The sequence below is a fragment of the Lissotriton helveticus genome, chromosome 11 (assembly GCF_964261635.1).
Source record: "Lissotriton helveticus chromosome 11, aLisHel1.1, whole genome shotgun sequence".
In the NCBI taxonomy this organism is placed as follows: Eukaryota; Metazoa; Chordata; class Amphibia; order Caudata; family Salamandridae; genus Lissotriton; species Lissotriton helveticus.
In genome coordinates this window covers 528956596-528976972 of record NC_136072.1, presented here as the reverse complement: position 1 = coordinate 528976972, position 20377 = coordinate 528956596, and the positions used below count along the sequence as shown (strand labels likewise).

At 48.3% G+C, this 20377-nt stretch overlaps 1 long non-coding RNA gene across 1 annotated transcript; it reads right to left on the bottom strand.

Annotated features, from left to right (window-relative positions):
* Positions 1 to 5486: 5486 nt before the first annotated feature.
* Positions 5487 to 20156, bottom strand: LOC144790629 (uncharacterized). Its single transcript, XR_013602240.1, has 2 exons — positions 19760 to 20156; positions 5487 to 5702 (listed from the first exon to the last, which is right to left on the bottom strand). It is a non-coding gene; the product is annotated as an uncharacterized LOC144790629 (long non-coding RNA).
* Between the last annotated feature and the right edge of the window lie 221 nt (positions 20157 to 20377).

Here is a 20377-nt window from a genome sequence, read left to right as displayed (position 1 = left end):
CTAAAATTGCTGAAATGTTTGTACTTTAGCTAATTTAAAGACGTTCATATATTGGTCCGTTGCCTTTGTTTCCCTTTTTCCGTAAACCATTATAACGTTTTTTGTTAGGCTTAGTCTTAGATCTTTCTCCTCCATGAAGGTGATGAAGATTTTAATCAGGTGTTACAATCCATGTCCTGTCCTAGAAAGCAACACTGCATTATCTGCATAGAGGAGAATGTGGTTTGAACAGGTTCCCACTCTCAGTGCATCTGCTTTTACTTGTTGTAAGACATTTGCCACCCCATTTATACACTATGAAAAAAGAGAAAGGGCAAGAACACAGCCTTGCATGAGCCCTCTTGTCACCTTACATTTCTGTGTACACTCCCTGATTATGCCATACAGTACTCCTGCTGTATATGTCTGTGACAACTATGAAATTATATCATCAGTTGCTCCCTTTTCAGCCATAGTCTGCCACAACTTTGGGCCTGATTCTGATGCGGTTAGGAAGGCCTCCTAATGGCATTAGCTCCATCCAATTCGGAATGGGACTGTGTCTTTCCAACCAAATCGGAAAGGTTTACAAACAACCGAGTATGATGCAAGTTAGGTGTTATGAATATCCCAATCCAAACCCGACGGCATTTGGAATGACTGAGCCGTACGTAGCGAAATTGTCCATCACCATGGGCTGCATTTCCAAATGACTGAGTACGATGCTGAATTTGGACTTTCTGAATCGTGCTGTCCGACTCGAATTAGCAGTCGGAATCAGACTTTGGGGGCATGTAGTGGGTCCCACTGCACCTGGAACCGTCCAAATCAGGCCCTTGGGGGTACCCATGGGTCTTTCCTTACCAGCTATGCACAGTGTGGCAGGCACCAGGGGGTGCCTACCACAGGGGGCCCGATTTTCACAAGCCATCCCTTTCTCCAATGGGAGCTTTTGCATTCAGTCGGAACAAAGTCTCCCATTGAAGTCAATTGAAGCATCCGGATGCATCATACTTGGTCGGTTGGACTCTCCTGATCCAATTCGGTTGGAAACCATTCCCAAACCGATTTGGTAGGGAAGCTTTCCATACTGCATCAGGATCTGGCCCTTTGTATGGTTTATAAAGTTGAAAGCACTACTCAGTTCAGCAAAGCAGAGGCGGACCAGTCCTTGTTTAGTTACAGTGTATTTACTAATTAGAAGGTTCAAGTTAACACATTGCTCTACCATACTAATATCTTTCCTGAACCCATTCTGTAGATCAGTCAAGAGCTGATTATCAAGTGCCCAAGTCTCTAGATAAGATAGCTTGGCAGATGAGTCCAGCAGAAATGTTGGGCAGTAGCATTTTGAGTCCCCTCCTATCCTCTTTCTAAATTATAGAGACTATTATACTATCTCTACAGGTAGGAGGTAAATACCCTTGTGTAGAAATGTTGCAGATTTGTATCAGAATTGGTGCCCAAAGCTTTATGTGAGATTTAAAAGCATCTATTTGGAACCCATCAGGACCTGGTGCTTTCTCATTCGCAGATTTTTCAGTGGCTGAAACATCTTTTATAGTTTTAAATTCGAATAATATTACTGCTAGTGATTGTTTTTGCCGGTAGTTCGTGCAACGTCAGCATTATTAGGATTAAAAATCCTTCCAAAATGGGCAACCCAGTCCTCAGGTGCAATATGCACCTGTACTTTGAGTGAAACATTGTCCTAAAGTAAAGTGATATGGCTGGGCCATCCCTGCCCTTGAAGATTTTTGTCTTCCTGCCCACCACTTGCTTATTGATTACCCTTAACATTTTGACCTCCTCTCTATTTCTTGGATTTAACTGTAGTGTTTTCTTTGAATTTTGATTTGCCTTTTTTTTATTAGGCTTATTGACAGCTCTCAGTTTATTGGCAATTGTAGAAGTTATATTGACAAAAACTGCTTATCTGGTGGAACATCCTCTCCAGTACAGATTTTTTTTAAATGCAAAATGTTCTTTAACTACTGTTTCTAATAGCATAGATTTGTTCACCCCTGACAACTGAAGACTTATCCCATTTATACCTGCAGTTTCAATATATGCTGCTAAACGGGGTCATTCCCTCTGATTTAGTTGGATATTACGAGTAAGGTTATCAGTGAATGATCACTAAAAGCAGATGCTTCAACTACGAATTATTTTTAAAAAAAACTCCATTCCTTGAAACGAGAGTAATATGTGATCAATTGTTGAAAAGTTGATACATGGATTTTGCCTTTCTCTTTACATTGCTCAAGCAGTTCCAGATTTTATCAAAATAATAAGTCATTTATACTTCCATCATACCCATCAGGAAGAAAGTGTTGCTCTCCATTCCCGAGGCTGTCCCTAGCACCACAAACTGCACCAGATGTATATAAACATCTACTCATGTTAAAATCCCCCGAATATAAACACAGTGAGCCTCTTTACTACTTTCAATTTTTTCAAATTCATTATCAAGATCCATCACAACCATATGTCTTGTATTATTAAAAAGTATTGTTATAAAAGTTAATCAAGATGATATTTAATTTCAAATCAGCTTCTAGGTGGACTAACTGGAAATAAAAGGATTGGGCATATTTTTTTCTTTACAGATACTGATGTTAAAGATGAGATTAGTACCACCTATCCTCCCTTTGCCCGCCCGCTAGTTGAGGGAATTGCAGCAGTAAATATAGTAGCAAAGCCATTTATATTAAAACCTTCCACCTGCCATGTTTCCTGGAGCCATATCACCTGCACAATATTTATCAAATCTGTATTTTCAAAGTTATTTTTTATTTCAGCTGCGTTCAAGGATTTAATAATCAGTATTGCGGGTATGTTAGCCTTTTATTCTCTCTCCCTGTTCTTGATGTTGTTCATTCATAACCATAGGGAAGCCTTGTATGTCATTTGGCCCACTTATCTCCTCCTGTCAATCCTGGTCCTTAAGGGTAGACAGATGGGCAAAATTATTTGCACTATTTGCATGCAAATATTGGTTATGTATACGTGGGTGGGGTGCATAGAAAAAACCCAGGAGTACCGTTGTTATCTTCCCTGAACTGAACAGTTGTTCATATGCTATCTAAGTGTAATTCATGCAAAAGTGACCTTAAGGTCGCTGGGTGCTGAAAGTTTACAACAATGCAGTAACTGCACCCTGTTTTTTGTGACTAACCCACCTAATTTACTGTCCTTACTGTAACTATCTCATGGAAAAAAAGTCAGTATTACAAGTTTGAGCTGACATCAGTGACCAACTCTTTTTTTCAGGTCCACCCAGTTCTCACCAGAGTGTGAATCTAGTTTAGCAACATCCTTCAAAATGATGACATAAGGAGTAGTGTCAGGTAATAAATAAAAGGTCCCAGGAACAGTCTCCATAGCCCCCATGTTAAAGCTGCCCTGTTGTCATGCATCTGTAGCTTCTCGAGTCCTCAGTTGGTTGCTATGGGACCCTTCTTTGACACCGTTTGGATAAGGTAGATTACTTGGCCTGGCAGACTGAGACAAGTAAACTGGGATCTATTTCAGTGGCAGCATCGACTGGGGTGGGTCGTGTGGTCAATAACTGCTTTACTTCAGTCTGGATAGTACCAGGTCGTGTTGTAACTGCATTCTCAAGCAATGTAACTCTTTCCTTCATTTCCCTAATTTCGACGAAAAGATTCTTCTCTATGTTATCTTATTTTGTGAGGACCTTTTTTAGCATAGTCTTCACATTTTTAGGTAAGTAAAATTCATTGTCCTTTTCAGACCCCTTTGTATTGCAGCCCTTTTCCCTATTGTTACCCCCTGTGGCCCTTGTTAGCTTCCATTGTAGTAGGGCTTAATGATCCTCTTGGCTGTCTGCTCTTTTTTGCTGGTGGTGATTGCAGCACTTAATTTAGTGATGATTCAATAATGGTCAGAGGCATATTTGCGGTACAGGGCGCCTGGCTAATGCTATTTGCATTTGTGAATGTTTTGACACCATCCAGGGCGATTATGGTCTCAATAATAGATGGTATAATCTCTCCTGTAGCTTCTACTATAGCACTACGCAATGCTTCATTTGCTGCATGTTTAGCCGCTGCTAGTCTGACTTCAGCATTAGCAGTTTCCTTGTTTATGAAGCCTACTGTATTTGTCAAATCGTTTTTATAGCATTTGACGTGGTTAAGCTTCCTAATTGTTTAGCAGTAGAGCTTGGAGCCAGTTTCCATTTTAACCCGATTCTATATTTTATTTGAAAAAGGATGTCCAAAAGGCTATTTCAAGGACTTTAAATAACTAAAACTTAAAAAAGAAAAAGGTTTATCTTACTGTATGTATATTAAGTCCTAGGGTGCAAAAAGGCTTCGGACCAAGTGTGAGGGCCCAGTCCCGTCTCGTTCGGACATGAGAGGGCATAGATGGGCCAGCTCTGGCACAGCGGCAAAGACTTTATGAGCCGTCAGGCTCTTGCTGATTACGGATGTGGTGGTGATCCAGCGGAAGGTCAAGATTGGAAAATTCATTAAAACAAATTATTCAATGGGCCCATACTCACTTATTCGAAAGTTCATTCAAACTGCTTGGCCAATCCGCTGGGGGGTTAAGTTTTATAATTCACTTTAGTTATGATTAGTTAATTCCCTATAACCGCAACATTTGTTTAAATTAATATTTCAATGCCTAACTAATTTTCACAATTCAACACTCTTTCCTCTGGTCGATGGACCATTAGTTGAGTTAGTTGATGGTGATATTAACAACTATTTAACTGATCCACATATCTCAGTGACATAACCATAGACTCTGGGTAACATTCTTAAGCTCTATCTAAGATTTCAGTCATAAATTGAATGCTCATTTACAGATTCACAGTGCAAGCCCCATCATTCTTAACATGGGAGAGAAAAATTAATCTAGCAAGGATATACATTAACACAGAATTCATTCAACAAAATCAAATGCAAAAAGAGTGGATAGATGTAGAGACAAAGGGCATATAGATAAAATACATTTGCAAAGAACGTATGCACATTTGAGACAGAATGATAATTACCTAAAGAAATACGGAAAACCACCCCTCTGGCCAAAGGGCTGGTGGGGGTCCCCTGAATTAGGGTGAGGAGACAAAGACTATAGGACAGGAGCAGGACAAGACAGATACTTACTAGACTTCTCTATATACCCGACGCACCAGGGCGCATCCCTCTCTTACACTCTCTCCCTCCTCGAGATCTTGAAATCTAATCAGGCTGTTATTTGGATCTGAATCTTCCCAGTCTGCTCTCTCTTCTTTTCGTCTAGCAGCTCTCCCCCCCTTATTGTTTACCTTGCTAACTTAAGTCACTCTAGTTATAGTCTTTATTTCTACATGTCCCACCCTTAAAGTTGCAAATATTGATGAAATACTCAATATGATTGGATGGGGCCAGGGAAGTTTTCATCACACCATGCTGACATATTCATTTTTATTAACATTCTTATTGTCTTGCAAACCCTTCCCCTTTAGCTCATTCACCACTTTAATTCTTATATATGTATTGTTGCAATATTTATTAACATTTAATACAGGCTTCATGGACAAGGGATACACAGCTCCTCTTTCTCACGACTTCTATCCTTGTTCTTTTGGCAGCCATTCAACTTGGAGGTCATTAGGTCATATTGCGAATCCACTGAGCATGCGCGGCTCCAATTTAATCCAGCTTAATTTTCTTTCGTTCATGCACGATAGCAGGCCCAAATGTGCACTATCAATAAAGGAATCATAAACAGATGTTAAATTCTCAAATATATAGTTCTCACTGTTCACCTCCCACTTCTACTCTATCCCATGTTACTAATATTCTCTTGAGCAAAAGCATTAATATTAGCAGCTTTCTTTTTAGTTCAAGCAAGCAGATGTTGGGCATGTGGTACCTCACAACCACATTTTAGTTCTTCTTGCGCATGCGTGAGAGTATTTTTTTTCTCTCAAAGCAGGTTAGTCACGTTACTGCTGCCTAATTCAGGTTTGCACATGCACAAAGCATTTTCTAAGTTAAAGCGAGTTTTAGTCGCGTTACATTTATTCCATGATAATTAAATAAATGTAAAGCTTTTCTCCCACGTGTCTGTGTCTGGTGTATATTAGTTTAGTCTCATTCTACAGCTTTTAACTGTTAGTAAAAGCTAATGAAGGATTTCTCAGAGCAAGTTTTCATTTTCTTGAATCCTTGCTCCATCAGCGGCACCTGCCATGAAGAATACTGGAACCCATAGTCCTTGCTGGGCCGAGTCTTTACTCCTCGTGCAAACTTGCACACTGCTACCAGTGTCCCAATGTGTCTTAGAGGTCCAGAAACATAAGGTCAGTGGGAAGGTGTTTAATATGGTGCCTTTCCACTTAAAAAGAACACAGCATTCAAACCTTGTGGACCCTCCCTTAAAAACAGTCCCCTGGGGGAAGGCAAATACAATGATGGACAATAACCATCAATGCTATTGTAGGCTTTTACCATGCATACAAAAGCCCTAGCGTAGGGCCACAGTGGGGTGGCCCTGGCCTGCCTCTTCCTGGTGCTGACAGGCGGGAGGTGGGAGGGCTGTGTCGGGGCCTCCAGGTGCTGGATGCTTTGAGAAATGGAGTGCCTCAAAGCAGCCTGGTCCCCCAGGGAAAATTACACTGTCCCGCAAAGCGGGTTGGGAGCGAGCTTATCAGCGCTTCAGGCGGGAGGTGGGAGGGCTGCATTGGCGCCTCCCGATGCTAGATACTGTGGGAAATAGAGTACCTCAAAGCATCCCGGTTCCTCTGGCAAAGTTACAGAGTCCTGCGGAGTGGGTTGGTAGAACGCTTATCAGCACTTCAAAAGGGAGGGCTCCATCAACACCTCCTCAGTGGATGCTATGGGAAATGGAATCCCTCAAAAAAGTCTGGGCTGCCCAAACAAAATGACAGCCTCCCTGCCTCCAAGCTGATTTAAAAAAAAAAACTAGTGCCACTGAGGGGGGCGTGGCTAAGCCGGCTGCAAGATGGCCCCACCTTGAGTGGGCTCTGCCGGCCAAGCCTTACAATCCACCGCGATCCTGTGGACCCTGATCAAACTGACTCTCCACTTCATGCTGCCTCAACTCCCTACCTCTGGGGGCAATGATTGGTCCCCCAGCTGACCCCCGCTGCTGAAGCCACACCGAGTTCTGCCACCATTCCTAGTCTTGGGCACGGCTGCCGGGCCTACCTGGTGTTGAGTGGCTGGCGCTGTGTTGGGCTCTGCCGAAGATGGTGGACTGCTGTTGCCAGCCTGCCGTGACTGAGACCTCCTGCTGACAATAGCCCGCTGCCTCCTCTCTCTGGTGGGTCACGCTCCTGCTCGGGGCATTCTGCGGCGGGGCTGGAGGCGCGTACATCGCACCGCAGGGCCCGGGTCTCTCCTCCCTCTTTCTGGCTCCAACCAATACCTGAGGTACCCTACTCTCACGCAGCTTGTTTCTGGCCCCACGACGGGGGCGGCGCACTCCCCGCATATCCCCGCTGCCGCTTGCCTCCGCATGCACGGGCCTGCCGGAGTGATCTTATTGGGTGGTTGCGCCTTTCAGGGCCTTGCTGAGACCGTCCGCGCTCCCGTGCAATGGAGGGCGGAGGTGGGAGGGCTGCATTGGCGCCTCCCAATGCTAGATACTGTGGGAAATAGAGTACCTCAAAGCATCCCGGTTCCTCTGGCAAAGTTACAGAGTCCTGCGGAGTGGGTTGGTAGAATGCTTATCAGCACTTCAAAAGGGAGGGCTCCATCAACACCTCCTCAGTGGATGCTATGGGAAATGGAGTCCCTCAAAAAAGTCTGGGCTGCCCAAACAAAATGACAGCCTCCCTGCCTCCAACCTGATTTAAAAAAAAAACTAGTGCCACTGAGGGGGGCGTGGCTAAGCCGGCTGCAAGATGGCCCCACCTTGAGTGGGCTCTGCCGGCCAAGCCTTACAATCCACCGCGATCCTGTGGACCCTGATCAAACTGACTCTCCACTTCATGCTGCCTCAACTCCCTACCTCTGGGGGCAATGATTGGTCCCCCAGCTGACCCCCGCTGCTGAAGCCACACCGAGTTCTGCCACCATTCCTAGTCTTGGGCACGGCTGCCGGGCCTACCTGGTGTTGAGTGGCTGGCGCTGTGTTGGGCTCTGCCGAAGATGGTGGACTGCTGTTGCCAGCCTGCCGTGACTGAGACCTCCTGCTGACAATAGCCCGCTGCCTCCTCTCTCTGGTGGGTCACGCTCCTGCTCGGGGCATTCTGCAGCGGGGCTGGAGGCGCGTACATCGCACCGCAGGGCCCGGGTCTCTCCTCCCTCTTTCTGGCTCCAACCAATACCTGAGGTACCCTACTCTCACGCAGCTTGTTTCTGGCCCCACGACGGGGGCGGCGCACTCCCCGCATATCCCCGCTGCCGCTTGCCTCCGCATGCACGGGCCTGCCGGAGTGATCTTATTGGGTGGTTGCGCCTTTCAGGGCCTTGCTGAGACCGTCCGCGCTCCCGTGCAATGGAGGGCGGAGGTGGGAGGGCTGCATTGGCGCCTCCCAATGCTAGATACTGTGGGAAATAGAGTACCTCAAAGCATCCCGGTTCCTCTGGCAAAGTTACAGAGTCCTGCGGAGTGGGTTGGTAGAATGCTTATCAGCACTTCAAAAGGGAGGGCTCCATCAACACCTCCTCAGTGGATGCTATGGGAAATGGAGTCCCTCAAAAAAGTCTGGGCTGCCCAAACAAAATGACAGCCTCCCTGCCTCCAAGCTGATTTAAAAAAAAAACTAGTGCCACTGAGGGGGGCGTGGCTAAGCCGGCTGCAAGATGGCCCCACCTTGAGTGGGCTCTGCCGGCCAAGCCTTACAATCCACCGCGATCCTGTGGACCCTGATCAAACTGACTCTCCACTTCATGCTGCCTCAACTCCCTACCTCTGGGGGCAATGATTGGTCCCCCAGCTGACCCCCGCTGCTGAAGCCACACCGAGTTCTGCCACCATTCCTAGTCTTGGGCACGGCTGCCGGGCCTACCTGGTGTTGAGTGGCTGGCGCTGTGTTGGGCTCTGCCGAAGATGGTGGACTGCTGTTGCCAGCCTGCCGTGACTGAGACCTCCTGCTGACAATAGCCCGCTGCCTTCTCTCTCTGGTAGGTCACGCTGCTGCTCGGGGCATTCTGCGGCGGGGCCGGAGGCGCGTACATCGCACCGCAGGGCCCGGGTCTCTCCTCCCTCTTTCCGGCTCCAACCAATACCTGAGGTACCCTACTCTCACGCAGCTTGTTTCTGGCCCCACGACAGGGGCGGCGCACTCCCCGCATATCCCCGCTGCCGCTTGCCTCCGCATGCACGGGCCTGCCGGAGTGATCTTATTGGGTGGTTGCGCCTTTCAGGGCCTTGCTGAGACCGTCCGCGCTCCCGTGCAATGGAGGGCGGAAAATCCGCCACCCTGCACGCCATGCATTCTGCATCTGCACCCGCCTGCCGTTTGGATCAGCTGATTTCTTTTGCTGCCCTGCTTGCCTGCTGCTGTGTGTGGCGACGCCTACCTGCTCACCTGGCCCTTCCACTCACCAGGGGACATGCCGATGACTCCACGGCCTGGACCTGTGCTGCTCTACTGGGACCCTACTCACTTCTGCCTGTGATTGGGGATCACCTCTTCCTCCCCTGGCCCACCTGGCTATGGCTTTGCTTGGCCCCTTTACTCGACGAGCTGTGGGCGCCTGCCGCTGTTTCGCCGGCCGTGCCAGACCTGGCATCCCGCCCTTTCTTCCTTGGGCCTCTGTAACTCTCACTGACTCTGGTCAAACGCTGCTCCCCATTGCCGGCCCAATTCCTCACCCATTGCTTCTCCCACTCCGGCCTTCCTCTCGGGCCCTGTGACTGTTCCACTGCCTGGTGCAATATCCTCGGCCATAACTCCTCTTGTTGGCTCCCACCCCCCTACCCTGCACCTCTACTTCCAACTCCTCAGTGGTGCGGGCGGAGGGCTTGTGTGGAGGGCGCTGCCGCCCCGACCATGGGGAAGGCGGATCCAAAGCAGCCTTAGCTGGCCTTCGATCTATGCAGGCAGACACGACAGGACGGAGCTGCCCCGGGCATTCGCGAGCCGGCGATCCAGCCTGAAGCAGGCCTGACCCGGGATGACGACCTCAAAGCCATCATGCTAGAAGTAAAGGCCACAGTCACTGGCATCGCTACTCAGCTTGATCAGCTCTCCGCCCGTCTGGACACTGTCAAGGCCCGGGTGGACTTGCATGACACGCAGCTGACCCAGGTGGAGGCGAGGGTGTCCGATGTTGAAGACGACGCAACTCGGGATCACCATAAACTTCTCCAGTTGGGCAAGGTTCTAGAGCTCATCAAGAATAAGAACGAGGATTTGGAGGCGCGCCCCCGCAGAAGTATCCTCCGCATCACAGGCGTGCCAGAATCCTCCAACATCTCCAAAATGGAGGACTTTGTAGAGCAGCTCATCTGGGACCTGTTTGTTGAGGGTCTCTCCTCTGTTTTCATTGTTGAGCGTGCCCACCACTCTCTGGGTCCCCTTCCCGCTCCTGGTCTTCTGTCCCGTCCCATCATCTTTAAATTATTAAACTTTCTGGACCGAGATGCGGTTCTTCGTGCTGCCAGGGAGAGGGGTGAAATTTGCCATCAGGGGAACTCTATATCCTTTTACCCTGATTTTACGATGGTGGTGTAGGCTGCCCGTCGCGAGTTCCTTTCGGCCAAAAGACTGCCTCAGAAACATGGCGTCTCCTACTTCCTGGTCTACCTGGCCAAGCTGCGAGTCAGGCAGGGCTCACAAGTACACATCTTTACAGAGCTGAAGGTGGCACTGGCTTATGCCAAAAAGCTGGACAGATCACAGCGTTCTGCACCCTCCGGCTTCCAGACAGGCGCCGATGGCGATCTGAGTGACAATGATTAAAGAGTGCCCTCTTCCTTGATGCCTGTCGCTCACATTTATTGGCAAGGCGTTGTTTGTTTTGGCCTCAGTGCCCTTTGGCTCATGCAGGCATTCCTGCCCACGTCCGCTTCTGATGCTTTCCTGTCCCCTGCATGCGGGCCTGGCGGCTTACCCTTGTCCAAGAGGCATCCACTTCTCCTGATATGCCAGCCCTGCACTCCCTTCCTCCTTTAGTCAGTAACTATTGTCTCTTGCTTTGGACTCCCCATTATCACGTTTACTTCCCTATGATGTGCCCTTGTGTAGGGGCCGCCCTGTTGGCCTTGCATGTCTCTACTTGTGGTCCACGACCATCCGCGGCTTGGCCACCATGTCCTAGTGGCAGGGCCATTCACTGAGCAGAGCCATGCCTCCATGGGATATTTCCCTCCATCTTTGACTTTGGTTTTCCCCTTCCTAGTTGAGGCTTTTTGGGTGGGGGGGACGGTCTCTCAACCTGATTGGGGGTTTGGTGTGGGTAGTAAGGGGGAGTTAATTGGGTTTGTTGCCCCCAATACGAGGCCTGTTGTTTGCTTCGTTCTATGTATTTGTTGCACAGTGCTCCTTGCTACTCTGTCTTTTGCAATGCACAACTCTTTCAATCACATCTTGCTCCGATTCCGCACCTGTCCTCATCGGCCACTCACCTTCATGGCATAGTGTTATGATGGCTACCACACTCTGGACTTGGAACGTTCGTTTTATTAATGACCACTGAAAGGCCCACCTAGTACATGCCCACCTCATCCGACACAAAGTTGACATTTGTTTCCTCCAGGAAACACACATGTTACCCTCTACTGCCGCCAGGCTTCACTCTAGACAGTGGGGTGAAATTCACTCCTCCTTCTATTCTATTTACTCTCGCGGGGTATCCATCCTCATGCGCTGGGTGCTTCCCTGGCACACATCCCAGGTTATTGCAGATCCCGTGGGGCGCTTTGTCATCCTGCATGGCACTCTCCTGCCCAACCCCTGATCCTAGCAGCGGTATATGGCTCCAACTCCGATTACCCTGACTTCTTTGCACAGGTATGGCAACATATCTCTTCCCTAGGCCACGCCGCGCAACTTTGGGGGGGCGATTTCAACATTACGCCTTCCGCCACTCTTGATCGCTCTGGACCTCGTGGTCTGCACCCACTCGCTACATCTCACCTGCATTCCATACTATCCGACAACTCACTGCTTGACGCGTGGTGGCACACTCACCCGGAAGCACGCAAGGGCACTTGGGTTACGTGTTCTCTAGGCTGCTGGTCCCGTTTGGACCTCTGGATCACCACTCAGGACGCTTTCGCGTGGGTCACCTCTGTGGAACACATGGCGCGTACCCTTTCTAACCACGCTCTGGTCTGCCTTAGTCCGCTCCCCCCGCACTCCCCGCAGCGCATGTTTGCCTGGCGGCTGCCCTCCAATGCACTCCACGATTCGGTGTTTTGTGACAAGATCCAAACCGCAATTGAGAACTATTTTGATCTTAACGCCGGCTCCGTTGACTCCCCTTCCACACTCTGGGAGGGATTCAAGGTGGTGATTCGGGGCGAGTGTATCTCCAAGCAGGTTGGCATCCTGCGCTCTATTCAGGATACCCTCGAGCGATTGGAGGGAGAAATTAAGGGCTAGATGTAGGTAACCGAATCTAAAATACCGAATTTTACCGATTCGGTATTTTAGATTCAGTAAATCCTATGTAGCTAATAATTCGGTAAAAATTACCGAATCGTTAAGATTCCGTATTTACCAAATCGGTAATTACCGATTCGGTATTTGCCTTTCATTCCTATGGGCCTCCAGGCCCATAGGAATGAATGTCAATTACCGAATCGGTAATTACCGATTTGGTAAAATAGGGAAAGAGTCAAGGGTGGCAGGGTGTCACTTTGACACCCTGTTGCACCCCTGAATAGTGCTTGTGTGCACATGTGGCACACATACTATGTCTGTCACATGGCACAGGTGTAAATGCACAGATATGCATTTACACAGGTATTCGTTATTTAAAACCAACTAAAAGTTGGTGGTAAATAATGAATCCTTAAAGCACAAAAGCACTCTTTAAAGTGGTTCCTACATCTCATTTACCGATTCGGTAAATACCGAATCGGTAAATGATGATTCGGTAAATACCGAATCGGTAAATACCGAATCGGTAAATACCGATTCGTTATTTACCGAATCGGTAAATATACCACCTACATCTGAAATGGCTATTACCGGTCGGTAACGGCCGATTTCGGCCGTTAACGACCGGTACTAGCCTTCCTACATCTGGCCCTAGTCTCTTGACTCTTTACATTCTCTTAGCTCTTCCCACGACATCTTTGCGCAGCTCCGGGGTAAACTTTCCAAATTTATTGATGAGGCCGATAGGGAACTCTCCTTTCTGGGCAGGGAGGCGAGGGCGCGTTGCTTTGGTGAGTCGGAACCCCCGGGCAAGACTTTAGCCAATCTCATGCGACGACCTCACGCCGCCTCTTATATTACAACGCTCCAAGACGGAGGTCCGGAGCGAAGAACCTCTCCTGTTGAGGTGGTAGCTACGTTCACCGCCTTTTACTCTCAACTCTACACTGCTGGGTTTGTCCCTTTGCACGACATCCTTGACACTCTAGAGCTCCTCTGCCTGGGTAGCAGCCATCGGGAATACCTTGACGAACCCTTTTCTAAGGAGGAAATCCTTGCAGCCATCAATAGCCTTCCCGGCGATAAGGCCCCGGGTTCCGACGGTCTACCTGCATCCTTTTACAAAGCCTTTGCGCCTCTTCTCATTCCGCACCTTGCCGCTATGTAAATGACTCCTTCGAGTGTGGCTACTTCCCTCCATGACTTCGCGAAGCCCTGCTAACATTGCTCCTGAAACCTTTCCAAGTCCCCCAAGCTCCTTGACTCTTACCGCCCATTATCGCTCATCAACACCCACAATAAGATTATCGCCAAGTTGCTGGCCTCTCGCCTCCTTCCACTCATGCCCCTGATAGCTCACCCATGCCAGTCCGGTTTCATCCCTGGCCATGCCATGTCGCATAATCTCCGAACTATATTCGTTGTTCTCCACCAAATCAAACCTGCTCTTCTGGCCGTGGCTTCCCTTTTAGACGCCATCAAAGCCTTTGACACTCTTGAGTGGCCCTTCCTCTTTTACCTTCTCCCTCGCTTAGGCTTTAGCACGGTATTTCTGCACAAAGTCCACCTCCTCTATTCTTTCCCTTTAGCTCGCCTTCGGATTAACGGACAGATCTCAGAGCCCATCCCCGTTTCTAGGGGCAAGAGGCAGAGGTAACCTCTCTCACCCATGCTTTTTGCTGTGGCTTTGGAGCCCTTGCCGCTCGGCTCCGACAGCATCATACCCAGAGGGGTCTTGGCTTTGCGACCCGAGCCCTGGTCGTCTCCATGTACGCGGATGACATTACACTCTATGTCCGAAACCCTCAAGAAAATCTCGGCCCTATGGTCTGCGAGGTGGTGAGCTTTGGGGGTTTGTCTGGTATCCAGGTTAACTGGGGTAAATCTATTCTCTCCTCTGACAGACGCCACTGTCCCCTTTAGTCCGGACTATCCATTTATGTGGGCAACTGGGCCCACTAGATATCTGGGCTTTTGGCTCAGCAGGAACGTGGATGAACTCTGGAGGGCAAATTTCAGCCGGGCTGTTGACTGGCTGGAAGCCAAGTTCCTCTTCTGGCGGCACTTGCCTCTGTCCTTGTTGGGGCACATAGCCATCCCTAAGATGGTGGTGCTTTCAAAGTTTCTATACCTGTTCCTGAATATCCCCATCTCTCTCACGGCTAATTTTTTTCGGACACTCCGCTCCCTCATTATCTCTCTTGTCTGGGCTGGGCATCAGCCACGAATTGCATACGATATTCTTGCACTCCCTCTAACGTGTGGTGGGCTGGGTGCACCGGACTTCAAATTATATGACCTTAGCGCCCAGGCCAGCTTCCTTCACTTCTGGCTGCATCCAATGCCTTTTCAGCCTCATGTGGCGGTGGAGGCTGACCTGACAGCTCCCTCACCGCTCCGGACTGCTATCTTTGCCCCCCGCAAAAAACTGGGTGGTGAAATCAACACTGTGGAGACTCTGCGCTGGGCCCGGAACGGTCTCCAGAGATACTCTGGCTCCAGCTTGCTCTTTGCCAACGACATGCCCATTGCATACAATCCAGCATTTCCTTCACTTCATACGGCCGGAATGGTAAAATGTGCGACTGGCATGGGGCTGTCCTCGCTGTCAGACCTCTTCCCTGCTGGCGACTTTTTCTCTCTCCCAGCCGAGTCCGGCCCAATGGATATCCTACTCTATTACCAACTTAGAGCAGCCTGTCGGAAGCTGCACCCCACGTTTCCCCAGCACCCTCCTTCGATGGCTGCCCTCGACCTTGTATACACTTCCGCCTCCCCCCGCAAATTGGTCTCCAGACTTTAAGCTCTTACACTGGCGGCATCCTCGATTTCCGCTGATCGCGCCTGCGGGGCCTCGAGCGTGGACCTAGGCACCGATCTCCCTCAGAAGGTCTGGCTGTATTGTTGCAAGGAGACCAAACGTCTGTCCCCTAACTACCGCCTGCGCCTCATACATTTTAAATATCTGCATAGACTGTACCACTCCCCTGTTCAGCTGCAAAGAATAAGTCTTGTTTCTAGCGATAGATGTCTCCAATGCTCTGCCTCCGCTGCCGACTTTTCTTATCTCGCCTGGCTGTGCCCCAAAGGGTCTGCTTATTGGCGCGAGGTGTGTACTGTCATCACTGAGATCACGTCCGCACCTGTCATGCCAGACCCACTGATCTACCTTTTTGACTTTGTGAAATACTGTCCCGTCGGCTCACCGGTGTGCTGCTCGGTCTCGCACGGCGCAGGGTCACCATGCATTGGGGTTCAGAGGCCCGCATCCAAAGTCAGCGCTTGGCTTGAGGATGCTGCGCGTTGCCAGATGCTTCTTTCTGAATTTTGGGCCACAACGCTGGTATCTTGCTGGCCGCTTGACATCTGGGGTCCCCTTGTTTCATACCTCCTACATTAAGGTGCTCCGCCCTCTGCGACCTCTCCTGCGCTCCCTACTGGCTCATCACCCGCGGCGGCTGCCGGTGCTGGCTCGTAGAGGACTGTTTCCCCACCTCCGTGCACTGCTGGTTCTCTGAGGCTTTTCCCCCCTGCACCCTGCCTATCCTGGGCACTCCACCATACCCATCCCGCTTCATCTCAGGTCACTCTCTCTCGCGTACTGTTGTGGGCTACTGATGTACTATATGTTCCTATGATGTGTGTAACAGATGTGGTTGTTCCTCTTCATTTGCGGATCCCCCGCCTGCATACCTTGTAACTTCATGTGCAAGTTTCTCAATAAAGGTTTAAAAAAAAAACTAGTGCCTCTGATCAGGTCTTTAGATTTGCTCTTATATATTGGAAATATGCACTGCTAAGCAAACAACTATTATATGTAGCTTTTATAGATCTGCAAGCTGCATTTGATCTTGTCCCCAGTGAGAATCTCTAGAGAGTGCTGGCAGAAATGGGAGCCCCTGGTAATTTGATTAACATAATTACAAAATTACATGACAGGCACTATGCACAGGATTTGCTGGAGCAGCAGGAGCGAACTGGCCAACTGCATTCCTATCTACTGTGGTGAACGCAAGGGGTGCCTTCTCGCTCCCACTCTGTTTACGTTGTATATCAACAATGTGGTGGATGAGCTCATCACCTGCAAGAACGATTCCCCTGTTTTAAATGGTAAGAAGATCTCCATACTCTTTTTCGCGGATGACTCACTTCTCATTTACAAGACCCCTATGGGTCTTCATAATTTGGCTGATAAGTTCCTGGGATTTTGCAAAAACAGAGGCCTAGAGCTTAATGTGACAAAAACAAATGTATGTTTTTTGGGTATGGGGCAGTCAGAAATTGTGCAGTAAAGGGTGTTAATGAACATTTGGAAAGGGTCCTTTGCCTTGATTACATGTGGCTTAAATTATCTGACATGCTTTATTGGGAACTCCAACTTAATAAAAGCTCCCTACTAATGCTGCACAGATCTAAAGCAATCCTCTGATTATACAAGAGGACTTACTCTTGCTCAATATCCCTGCTCTGAGGTGTATTGTGCTGCGGCTCAAAGTGCACCCCTCTTTGGAGCTGAAATTTGGGGTTGTGTTGACACTCAGAAGCTGACGACAGCAGAGAACAATTTTATAAGTTCACTTATTTAAGTTCCAGTCAGCACTACCCATATTACTCTTCTCTTTGATCTTGGTATCAGTAGAATTTCTGATATTGCACAGTTGAAGCTCTTAATATATTGGATACGTCTCTGGTCTAAGCCAGAGGTAACAGAGTATATGGATTCTTTAGGGGAACTTATTAATATGAACAGTGTGATGAAGGTCCCATGGCTTAAGTTTGTTTCTAACTGCTACAGGAAGCTAGGTCTATCAAAACTATGGGAAGAGCCTGGAATTCTAACAAGGTAGAGGCTGTTGGCCTAAAATCCCGCTACGGGGCCTATGTCTGCGACCAATTACTTCTGAGTGGGACAACTGGGCATTTAACTAATCAGTTTTTTTAGTTTAATTCTAACCCCTGCTTCCAACTTTTTTTAATACTGTCCCACCACCTCTAGCCAAAAGCCTGTTTGTACATTTTGATTGGTCAATTTAACTGTGAAGTCATTTATTAGCAGATGGAAGAAAGATCAGATTTCTGAACCATATCCAGCTTGAGGTCTGGTCCCTGAGACAGAGGAGCATATTCTGTTCTTCTACTCAGAATAATTTGGCTCATGCCTCAAGTGGCTACACCAAGTGTGTCTGAATTTGGGGGTGACCCGCTATTTAGTTGTCCAGAGAATTCTAAAATCTGATACCTCAGGTCCAACTGTGTTCGCTGTTAGCCACTTTTTGTTAAATTCATGGTATGAGCGTGCTAAGGTTTGACCTTGGTGGTCCAAATGAGCAGATGGTCTTATTTTTTATTTTAAAAGTTTTATATAGCGCTAGCTTAACCCGTAGGTATCAGAGCGATTTACATAAACACTGTAAAAAACAGAAGGACATTACATTACATAGTAGGCCGGCAGTAAGGAAGCAAACCAGAGATAAAAAAATACAGCATGACAAATTAAATAAACAGTGCATCCGAGGGGGGGATAGAACAATAAACAAGCATTGGCACAGCCAATAGGTCTCGCTTTTGGGACCTTATAAGTATTTAGTTATGCAGCACAATATCCTTGGTGCAACAACACCAACTGTTGCATGGCTAAACACTTATAAGGTCCCAAAGCCGAGACCTATTGGCTATGCCAAAGCTTCTTTTTTTGTCAGTACAGTTACATCTGCGCAGTTAGCAAGGAATGCCGCGTGTGTGCGCATGCGTATGCCTGCTTACGGGGAGGGGGATCTGGCAGAACTATTAGGTAATCTTTTCATGGAGAACATTCTAGCAACTACCAAAAAACGCAATTTCCCCAAAATCTAAGAAACCGCAAGTATGCAGTAGTTTAAGAGGCGATCCACTACTCAATATTAGAACATGCAATCCAATGTTCAGACTGTGCTGGCTAATCAGCTAGCCCAGAAGGAGGGCCTTAACAGGCAGCAGGGCCTACATACACCCAAACAAATGCAATGCCCAATGCGAAAACGTGGTTTCAAAAACACCGACTATCAAAATATCTGCAGCACATAAATACCCCTTTGAAAACAACCCTCACTATTAACCCACAGTTTAGCAGGTACTTTGGGCAACTCCACATACTTTAATTTTAAAACCTAGGTCTGAGAAGATTTGTAATCCCTTGCTGCTCCTAGCAATCATCTCCTTAAAACATGAATGAATGTTCTAGAATGCATTACCATGCAGTAATTGACCTACTTTATCATCACGCACCCTCTTCTTTGGTTTTTTGTGTGCATAATGTGGGAGAAGGGCTATTATCTCTCGATAAAGCCCTCTGAAAAGCTGATGCTATTGTCGCACTCCTGGCCTGTGGCACCTGCCTCATTGCATGCCTAAGATTAGCAAAATAGTTTGGAGAGAAAATGCGAGGTAAGGGCATTCTCAGACTTGTATAATATATTTAACCAAGAGTGTTTTCATATTACTCTAGATTTTCAGGTATGCTCATGGAGTTTCGTGGTCATTACATTCGGTGAGATCTGAAGCCGTTGTGCGGCTCTCTAGGTTCTCCGCTCGGAGGGTGAGCCGGGTTTAGGGAGACTGTTTTTTCCAGGAGACTGTGGGGTTGGGGATGCTACCTTCGAGGTCCTATCATTATGGAAACGAACGAGCATTCAAGAAGCCCATCGATAATTCCAGGGGCCTGGAGGAGAGTTCTTCCGCAGTGCCAGCATGTGTGGCCGGTGCGATGGCTCAGCGGGTGCATGCGCCTCCTGCATAGGAATGGGCGCGGACACAGCCAATCCGCTAGCAGAGGAAGAGTGGTCAATGTGAAATTCTGGAGTTTTTGAGATAGGCCACTTCCTCTAAAAATCCGGCAGTTGTGACCGAGTCAGTCACAAGCCAATTACTGTCTGACTACACGTGCCAGATTTCTAACACATGTGCTGGAAAATTGCGTGGATGCAATCAGTATACAAAATGTGACCATGTCCCAATCTTTCACAGAAAAAAATCTATGGTTAGATCAGCATATTTCCTAAGAGGCCCATCTATCGGTGCCGGACAGGGTCTACTCTGCCTTTCACCATTCCCAAGTCGATAAAATGAGTACTGTTTAAGTGAGAGTTACCGTCCATCCTTTAAGTACTATTAGTATTATTTTTAATGTATTGTAACGAGGATGGCGATCGTGATTGTTATCAGTAATAGATTTAACGAAATTAATCGACAGGATGCACTCACCTGATGCGATGCCGCTATAAGGAGGCCACGCATGCACCTGCGGCGAGCGGTGCAGGCGGGGGCCGGCTGGGAAGCTCAGGCGGGAATGACGCAGGGCTCGGTGCGAGATGCAGGGCGCAGGGCTCGTGCAGGACGCCGGTTCCTGGGATGCTGCTTCTGCACTAGTACTGATTTGAGACTTGAGAATAAGTCTTTCTGAGTGACTCACCCCCTTCCCTCGCTGACAGCGTCACCCGCTAAAAGCTGACGGAATCTATGGTGACATGCAGCTACAGGTCTCAAGTCTGAACTCTGAATCTTGCCGAGGCCAACTCAGCCTTCTGCCCTTTCAAGGTTGGTAACCACAGCCAGGAAACTGAAACCGATGGCGCCTCCTCTGCGCAGAGAACAAACAAAGTACATAGGCTGGCTGTGGTGAGTCCGAGGACTCAGCTTCAAATGTTCGAATGTTAGATTGTTCATGGCCAGTTCACACAGCACATTGCAGCAGGGAAATAATGTAAAAAAAATACATAGCTTTGAGAACACAGTGAATCCCGCCCCTCCAGGACTCCCTGACCTGCCTCATGGTTGCCAAGGCAATATTTCTAAAAATATTGTTGTGCTACCGTAAGGCAG